Here is a 10,148-nt window from a genome sequence, read left to right on the forward strand (position 1 = left end):
GGCCCATGGTATATTTTTGGGAAGATTTAAAGAAACCTTCATTTTTGGTTTGTTATTCAAAGTTAAAAAAAAACAGATTGAGATATGTACAAAAGGCGTACAATGAAATACCTAATTTCATGTACTTGAGTGGGTATGTATAAAAGGGCTTGGGGCTTATACCTACATGGAGGCCCATGGTATTTTTGAAAAGTTTTGTTTCTTTGGAGTTTCGTTGTTTTGAAAATGATTTGAAAATTGTTTGAAAAAGTTTTGTTTTGAAGAAGTTTTTTTTTTAAAAACTGTACAAAAAGGAAAAGAAATGGGACTTACACTCTCTAATATTCGAGAGGCCCCACTTCGTTTTGAAAATCAATTGATCAATTAAAAAGATTTAATCAAAGAAGTGGTTTATCGTTTTGAAAGAGAATCGCGATCGCTTGTTTTAAAACGATTTAAATTTTGAAAGAAGTTAATTTAATCAAGATAAACAAAAGATTATCCTCAATTAACACTTAGATGATTAGGGTTTGCTTCAAAAAATATTTACAAGTGATTAAGTTTGAAAATCAAATGAAAAATAATATTTAAAAGTATTAAAAATACTTAAAAACAAGTCATTTTAAACTTAATTAAAAATATATTAAATGAATCTTTTTTTGTGATTTTTTTTTAATATTATCAAAATATGTATATTAAATAAAGAGTGTAAAAAAAATGAAGTGAAAATAATGAATTTTGATTGGTTAAATTAATTGGTGAAGTTTGTTAAAAATGAAAGAAAATAGGTTGCAAAAAAAATGGTTTTGTCTCCACTAGGGCTTGAACTCACGCCCTTATGTTCACCAGCCAAAACACTTGCCAACCCAGCTGCGCGCGCAGCTTGTTATTATAACTACCCCCTTTAGTTATATTTAAAAACGAACATTTGAAATTTCTGAACAGAAAAAGGCGCCAAGAACACATCCCCAATTTGATTTTGAAATTTCTGAAAACTGAACCAAATTGATCAAGTGAAGGGTCTATCTCACTCGGTTTTTTACAAGGATCATGATGGTGCCCTCATAATTCATTTATTTTTGCTCTAAGGTGATCAATTTTGTGATGAACACGAAGAACCCTAATATGACAAATCATTGTGAAATCGTGTATGATCATGATATGATGCAATTGATTGAGGGTTAATGATCCTCATAGGTGCAGAAACAAGATGGTATATCAATATTTCATTTATGATGCGTGCATGATAGAGTTTGAAGTTCATGAGCACTTACCTCAAAAACGGCCAAACTGAGAATTGAATTCTGCAAATGAGGAGTTCCAGTTGTTGTTTCTTGATCTGGACAGCATCAGTGGACCTTATGGAAGGTGTTTGAATGCCTGGAATGAATTGAAAACCCCTGGACCAGTTGGTGATGCTCGATCTGCAGTAGGACTCAAGTGAGGATCAAGCTTGATGATTTTGGAGTTACAGGTCAGGGAGGATGATTGGGATAACTCACATATGGTATATAGGATGTGTTAGAAGCATTAGTTTGGACAGAAATGAGCTTGTGTGAATTTTGGCATGATAAGGCTCATTTCATGTTCATATGGAGGTTGAAAAGTGAATCTGAGTTTTGGGGTGATTTGGGGTGTGTGAGTGGATCAAACACATCACATTTGATGTTTATGAGATGTTAGAACCCTCACTTTGGCCAGAACTTCAAAGATTTAGAGGTTGAGAATTTTACCTCTTTGAAACTTAAGAAACTTGCATTCTAAGAAAGAAGAGAGAAAACCTATAATTGTGAGGTTTTGGTGTGAATTGAAGAGTGATTTAAACCTCTATTTATAGGCCAAGGATTCTGAACTCCAAGCTTTGCAACTTTCTTCAAGAAGTGATGATTTGGCTTAAGGGATAAAGTGGAATCTTTCACATTAAATGCAAATGGTTAAAGTAACTAAACCATGGTTATTTTGGCCAAGCTTCTTATCCCTTTCCTATCTGATCTTAAACCAGAAAATATCATTCAATCATTGCTTTGGTGTGTCATTACTTGCATTATTTGGCAAATTGGTTCATAACTTTGCAAAAATGGCTTGAAATTTCAAGTGAAATGGTCACTAATGTCAAAATTCAAAACCATAGCTACACTCCATATTTTTTGATGCTCTTGGACATTTTGGAAAGCTCATATTACACACTTCAAAACCCTAGTTGAAAGTTTCTTCAAGATCCTTAAGGAAGTGGGTGAAAAAGTTCCATGAACTTTGAAGAAAATGAAGTTTTAAGTGAAATTTTCATAAGATACCAACTTTGAAGCTCCATATCTCTTAAATGGTTGATCTTATGGAAAAACATTATATGTGTCAAAGTTGTTTATTGGATCAAAATCTACAACTTTCATGTTGGAAGTTTTTTTCAGTTTGTAGGTGAAATTTTGAGTTATTCCCCTCCAAAGTTTGGAAAAAACCATGAAAAACACTTAGAAAAATTTCTAAGTATGAAAAGTCAAACTTTTGACTTTTTGATTCTTGATTGATTTTCTTGATTTCTCTTGATCAAATGACTTCATATATCATATATTAATGATTTAAAACTTCAAAAGTCATGGTTGACCCAATTTCCCCAAAAGTCAATGGTGATCTTGTACAGTTGACTTTTTCAGACGAATCGCGTTTCTGGAGTTTTCAATGAAACAGGCTATCCTCATCAAATGAATGGTATGAATGGATCACATTGAAGCATTATAGGATATTGAGCCATGGTTTGAGTTGTGGCACCATGTCCTGATTAAAAAGTCAGTTGTTCAGTGAATTAGGTCAAAAACCCTAATTGTCGACCAGATGAAATTGATGACTGTAGGTCTTGAATTGAGATGTAATTTCCATTGGATTTTGTCATAGGGATTATTTGAGGATGATTGAAACCTTTGATTGACTCCCTGGGGATTTTTAGGGTTTCCCAAATGTGATCCCTGATTTCAGTCCCTGATAGTTCAAAACCCTGATCTGAGGATTTGTCTGATCAATCTTTGTGTAGGAGATGTTATGAGCCAATGGATTAGGTCAAAATGATGCACTTGAGGTCTTGATATCATGTCCCAAGCCATTAGGTCAAATTCTGAGCAAAAGTCAGGAGTATGCTATCTTCAGGCAAAACCCTAATTCAGTCGATTCAAAGCTGTTGAGCTTGTTGAAGTGAATCTCTGAGGACCAAATGTTGATTGTTGATGAAGATGATTCATTTGAGATGAAGGGAGAACAAAACCCTAATTGATTGTTGCTTGTACTGATGAGTGATCTCTTGTTTAAACCCTGCTGAGCACAAGTAGCAAACACAGCTATGCAATTTGTTAGAGATGCAAATGATGCATATGCAATGATATGAGGTGGTATCTTAGGTCAAAAATTGGGGTATGACAGATGCCCCTATTTAAGTTTCTTCAACCTGAGACATGAAGATTGAAAATCTTCGTTTTGATAGGGTGGAAGAGACTTAAATATCAGAAGACGCGAATTTTGGACCTAAGATACCAAAATTGCGAATGATGCAAGGATATCTTTACCAAGGGAATATCAAGAACTGACTCCGCTGGGAAAAAGAGATCGGGAAGGATGTCTCAATCCGTTCTAGGAAGAGAATCCGTTTTATTGGGAAAGCAAGTGTATGCTTCACCTGGGAATGATAGCTTTGTAAGAAAAGCTTACCTATCGACATTATCGACTATCAGCATGGGGATAGACTTGTTTAATAATGCGAAGGTGAAAGGTATGAAACTGTGTTACCGACTACCAGCATGGTGATAGACTTGACAAGGTAAAAAGAGTTTCAAAGGTTCGTGTAATATTATCGACTATCAGCATGGTGATAGACATGTTTAATAATATAACCAGAACAAAAAGGTTACCGACTACCAGCCTTGTGATAGCGGTTTTGAAGACATGATCAATTATCAGCCAAGTGATAAAATGATTCTGGAGACTTTGCTAGGGAAATTACTGGTTATTCAGCCTTGTGAACAGTAATAAGGCCCTGATCGTCAAATGGTCTTCATGATTGATTTCCTTGAGAGGAAATGCTTTTGAAAGAGACATAAGCTGCTCGGATGATGAGGCTATTGCTTATTGTCTATTTTTTCACGACTCTGTTTGAGGAATCGGAATTTGAATTTTTGGTAAAGACAGGGTTCTAACCATGAATGAATTGGAAAGAAACAGTCAAACAAGACTTTGTACCCAATGAGGAATGAACTTAACTGGGGATTTTCTCCTTTGTTTTGAGAGGAGAAACTAAAGCAACCTTCTTCCACGAGGAATGATCTTAGTGGGGAACTGGAGAAAGAAAGGATGTTATTTCTGCTTATGGGTGACAACCTACTGGAGAGATGACACGCCCATACTTGTTTCTTTTTTTCTTTTCTTTCTTCTTTTTTTCTTTTTTTTTGGGATAGATATATCCTGAACAAGTGAATATTGAAAAATGCAAGAATGCATAAATGATGCAAATATGTATGAATGATGAATGTCATGAATGTAGCATGCATACTGACAATACTGACAGACAATGGAGTATATACTGGAGATGGACCAACGCCGCAATACAACCAGATACTTGGCAAATGTTCTTCAACACGGTGTAGATAACACAGGTGATGAATGGTGTTGCATGTTTTAAACTTCTCTGGGGAAGATAAACATCTTTTCTCATTGAGATGGAAGAACCTCCTCACTGGAGATGGAAAATCTTCGTCACTGGGGATAAAAGACCTTCTTCACTGGGGATAGAAGAGCTTCTTTACTGGGGATAGAAGAGCTTCTTTACTGGGGATAGAAGAGCTTCTTTACCTCGAGGGATAATTGCTTCAAGAATTCTTTTCTGGGACAAGAATACCGTTGTCTCAACAATTTTTCAGGGAGAATCCTTTTGTTCATCCTGTGGAGACGACTGCTGATGTTCCTTCCGTTGTTCACAACTCAAAGGAAAATTTCGCTTTTATTTTGAAAAAGAAAAGTGAAGTAAATTCATTTAAAACTTATTTTTTTCTTTTTTTTTGTTTCAAAAGCGAATAACATAATTAAAGCGTCATTTTGCAAGCTGAAAGAAATTAAGAATTGCAAACAAATGGGCACAAGGCTCAAATTTATTTAATAGGATGGTAATCAGCTAAAGGCGTGATTCCATGGAGTTTTTTACAAAAGTTGGAAATGGTAATTATGCGGAAAAGGCTACATTGAAAGCAATAACCACTATTCCCTTAACAACTTTGAGTTACAACTGTGCTTGTTGCTTCAGATTTGGCGATAATTTGATTGAAGATCCTTTGATGAGAAAGACTCCTCAGGTGACGAAGTACGGACTGATGCAGTTACTTTGTCATAAATCCCTAATTTTTGCCTAGATTGCCTTTTCAGGTTTTCAATCTACCAGGATGAATTTTTTTCTGTTTATTGTCTCTAATTTTTGCCTGGACCGCCCTTTCAGGTTTTCAGTCCACCGAGACGCTCATTTTTGCCTAAGTCGCCCTTTGCGGGTTTTCGACTTACCGAGCTGTTCTTTCCTTTTTTAGACAAAGTATTTCTTGACTGCATCAGCATTTACAGGATGTGGGAGTTCATCACCATCCATGGTTGCAAGAGTCATGGCGCCGCCATAAAATGTTCTTTTGACAACATACGGGCCTTCGTAATTAGGAGAACATTTGCCCCTAGAATCTGGCTGAAAAGACAAGATCTTTTTAAGCACGAGGTCACCTTCTTGAAATTCACGAGGTCGAACCTTTTTGTTGAAGGCTTGTTTCATCCTTGCTTGGTATAACTGTCCATGGCATAGAGCAGTCATACGTTTCTCTTCGATTAAGTTCAACTGATCGTATCTGCTTTGACACCATTCAGCCTCTGATAACTTAGTCTCCATGAGGACTCTCATTGATGGGATTTCAACTTCTACGGGAAGCACAGCTTCCATGCCGTATACTAGAGAAAAGGGAGTTGCCCCTGTTGAAGTACGCACTGAAGTACGGTACCCGTGCAAAGCAAATGGCAGCATTTCATGCCAGTCTTTGTAAGTGACGACCATTTTCTGGACGATCTTCTTAATGTTCTTGTTGGCGGCTTCCACGGCGCCGTTCATTTTTGGTCTGTAAGGAGAAGAGTTATGATGCTCAATCTTGAATTCCTCACACAATTCTTTCATCATTTTGTTGTTCAAGTTTGAACCATTATCAGTAATGATCTTGCTGGGAATACCATATCGGCAAATGATGTTGTTCTTGATGAACCTCACAACCACTTGTCTTGTAACATTGGCGTAAGATGCTGCTTCGACCCATTTGGTGAAGTAATCAATTGCTACCAAGATGAAACGATGACCGTTTGAAGCTTTTGGTTCGATCATTCCAATCATGTCGATCCCCCACATGGAAAAAGGCCATGGAGATGAGAGAACGTTGAGTAGAGTCGGTGGCACATGGATCTTATCTGCGTAGATCTGGCACTTGTGACATCTCTTCACGTGTTTATAACAGTCTGATTCCATTGTCAACCAATAGTAACCTGCTCTTAAGATCTTTTTGGACATTGCATGCCCGTTTGAATGAGTTCCAAAGGACCCTTCATGCACTTCATGCATTAACATGTCTGCTTCGTGTCTATCCACGCATCTGAGCAAAACCATGTCGAAATTTCTTTTGTATAGCACATCTCCATTCAGGAAGAAACTGCCAGAAAGCCTTCTTAGAGTTTTCTTATCTTTGTTTGATGCCCCAAGTGGGTATTCTTGAGTTTGAAGGAAGCGTTTGATGTCGTGGAACCACGGTTTATCATCGATGACTGCTTCAGTTGCAAACACATAGGCAGGCCTTTCAAGGCGCGTAATTCTGACTGTAGGCATATCGTTCCAATGATTGACTTTGAACATGGAAGATAGAGTAGCCAAGGCGTCTGCCATTCGATTCTGATCTCGAGGTATATGATGCAATTCAACCTTGTTGAAGAAAGTCAATAGACGTCTTGCATAATCTCTGTAAGGAATCAAGCCAGGGTGGTAAGTTTCCCATTTGTCTTTGATTTGGTTGATCACGAGAGCGGAATCTCCATATATGTCTAGGATCTTGATCCTTAAATCAATGGCTTCTTCGAGACCCATGATACAAGCTTCATATTCTGCGATGTTGTTGGTACAATCAAATAGCAGTCTGGCGGAGAATGGGATATGAGTACCCTTGGGAGTGATGATGATTGCCCCAATTCCATTGCCAAAAGCGTTTACTGCTCCATCGAAAATTAGGCCCCATCTTGATCCGGGCTCAGGACCTTCTTCTGGTAACGGTTCGTCACAATCTTTCATCTTCAAGTACAAGACATCTTCGTCAGGAAAGTCAAACTTGAGAGATTGATATTCATTAATTGGTTGATGCGCCAAGTGATCGGCGAGAATGCTTCCTTTGACCGCTTTTTGGGCACGGTACTCAATGTCATACTCAGATAACAGCATTTGCCATCGGGCAATCCTTCCTGTTAAGGCAGGCTTTTCAAAGACGTACTTGATCGGATCCATTTTGGAGATTAACCAAGTAGTATTGTTGATCATGTATTGGCGGAGACGTTTTGAAGCCCAAGCCAAAGCACAACATGTTTTTTCGAGCATGGAGTAACGAGACTCACAGTCTGTGAATTTCTTACTCAAGTAATAGATGGCATGTTCCTTCTTACCGGTTTCATCTTGTTGTCCAAGCATACAACCCATGGATTCTTCTAACACAGTAAGGTACATGATTAGTGGTCTTCCTTCAACTGGAGGAATCAATATCGGTGGTTCTAACAGGTATTCCTTGATACTGTCGAACGCTTTCTGGCAATCTTCAGTCCATACAACCCCTTGATCTTTACGGAGAAGCTTGAAAATTGGCCCACAAGTAGCAGTCATTTGAGAGATAAATCTGGAGATATAGTTCAATCGTCCGAGAAATCCTCTTACTTACTTTTCAGTTTTTGGTGCAGGCATCTCTTGAATAGCTCTGACTTTGTCGGGATCTACTTCAATACCTCTTTGGCTGACAATGAAACCCAAGAGTTTTCCAGATCTAACCCCAAAAGTACATTTGTTAGGATTCAAGCGAAGCTGATATTTCCTTAGTCGTTGAAACAACTTCAAAAGGTATTCAATATGTTCTTCTTCTGTGCTGGACTTGGCTATCATGTCGTCCACATAAACTTCAATTTCTTTATGCATCATGTCATGAAAGAGAGTAGTCATTGCCCTTTGGTAAGTTGCGCCTGCATTCTTCAATCCAAACGGCATTACTTTGTAGCAAAAGGTACCCCATGGGGTGATGAAAGATGTCTTCTCCATGTCTTCGGGAGCCATCTTGATCTGATTATAACCGGAGAACCCGTCCATGAAAGAAAAGACGTTGAACTTAGCGGTGTTATCAACCAGCATGTCAATATGTGGTAATGGAAAGTCATCTTTTGGACTGGCTTTGTTCAGGTCACGGTAGTCAACACACATTCTGACTTTGCCATCTTTCTTCGGAACTGGCACTATGTTAGCCAACCATTGAGGATACTCAGAGGTGACAAGAAAACCTGCGTCGAGTTGCTTTTGAACTTCTACTTTGATCTTGTTAGCCATATCAGGGTGAGTCCTTCGCAATTTCTGCTTAACTGGCGGACATTCTGGCTTCAATGGCAAGTAATGCTGAACAATATTGGTATCCAACCCAGGCATGTCTTGGTAGGACCAGGCAAACACGTCAACATATTCTTTGAGAAGGTCTGTCAACTTACTCTTGATATCAGTATCAAGCAGCGATCCAATGGTCACTTCTTTTTTGTCTTCTTCAGAACCCAAGTTGATCTTTTCTAAAGGCTCTTTGTGAGGCAGAATGGCTCTTTCCTCGTGCTTAAGTAATCGAGAGATCTCGTCCGGGATCTCCTCTTCTTCCTCTTCTTCGGCTTCGAACACAGGAAACTCAAAGTTGGGAGAGGGCATAGGGTTATTGCATTCAATGGGTTTATCAATAGTTAATCTGCACATATGATTTATATTTATTTCAGAAAATTTATGAATGCAGGAGTGTATGCAGATTTTTTTTGAAAAAGTTTTTTTTTTTTATTTATTATTATTTTTTTATTTTGGTTTTTTAGGATTACCATTTCCAGAAAAAAAAGAAAAAATAAAACATATAATGTAGGGAATTCAAAATGACACTTTATTTATGATTCATCTTTGAAACAAAGCCCTAAACATAAACTCATTTGTCTTGGGCAGGACAAAGAGGGAAACTTTTAAAACAAAGCCCTATACACAAAGTTATTTGGGCGGAATATCTAAAAGCAAAGCCCTATAAAACATCTCTCTGCTTTGGGCAAGGCAGGAGGTCAAAATAACAGCGAGGTGATTACTTTGAGCGGCGAACAACATTCGGAACGTCGACAGCCTTCCAGTAGCAACGAACTCCTCTGTGCATTATGTATTCAGGAAACTTCTCCCCAGAATTATCTTAAGCAATGACATTGATCGCTGGTCGAGCAGGATTTGAAGGTCCTGGTTTGTCAACCTTGTTCTTTGTAGAGTTGAAACGGTCTTCTTCTACTTCTTGAAGAGCATAAGACGAGTCACAATCTTCAGAATTTTCAGGATGTATTTCCCAGTCTTCAGGATGAAGAGACTCATTGTCAGCGACACTTTCTGAGTCAGTTGTGGGGCCATCTTCCCCTTCATCTTCAAAAATGGCATTTATGTGATAATAACCATCTTCAGGATTATAAACCTTGGCAGGTGCGTTGAATCCGAAATCTTCAGTAATTTCAGGCTGCTGAGAAAATTGACAGGGCTGATAAGCCTCTTCTGGTTGACTGTTATATTCAAAGGAATCTCCCCATCCAGTTGGTTGGATATCCTCAATCGCAACCTTGTAACTTTCAGGTGCAGTGTATTTCACCATATAATCAAATTTTCCACTTGGTTGTCCCAAGGTGTCCCAGATCTCTGCAGGAACAGGCTCAGTTTCTTTGCCTTTGGATTTCTCTAAAGGAGGATATGGTTCTTCCTGAGATATGTATCCCGAGTCATTGAGATAACATTTCCATTCTTCTTCAGGATCAGGTAGACCTTCTTCAATGCATTCTTCGATAAGGACATTAACCTCTTGAGGAATTGGGTTAAGGAATCCTCCACTAAT

This window comes from Vicia villosa, unplaced genomic scaffold (assembly GCF_029867415.1).
Source record: "Vicia villosa cultivar HV-30 ecotype Madison, WI unplaced genomic scaffold, Vvil1.0 ctg.001245F_1_1, whole genome shotgun sequence".
Taxonomy (NCBI): domain Eukaryota; kingdom Viridiplantae; phylum Streptophyta; class Magnoliopsida; order Fabales; family Fabaceae; genus Vicia; species Vicia villosa.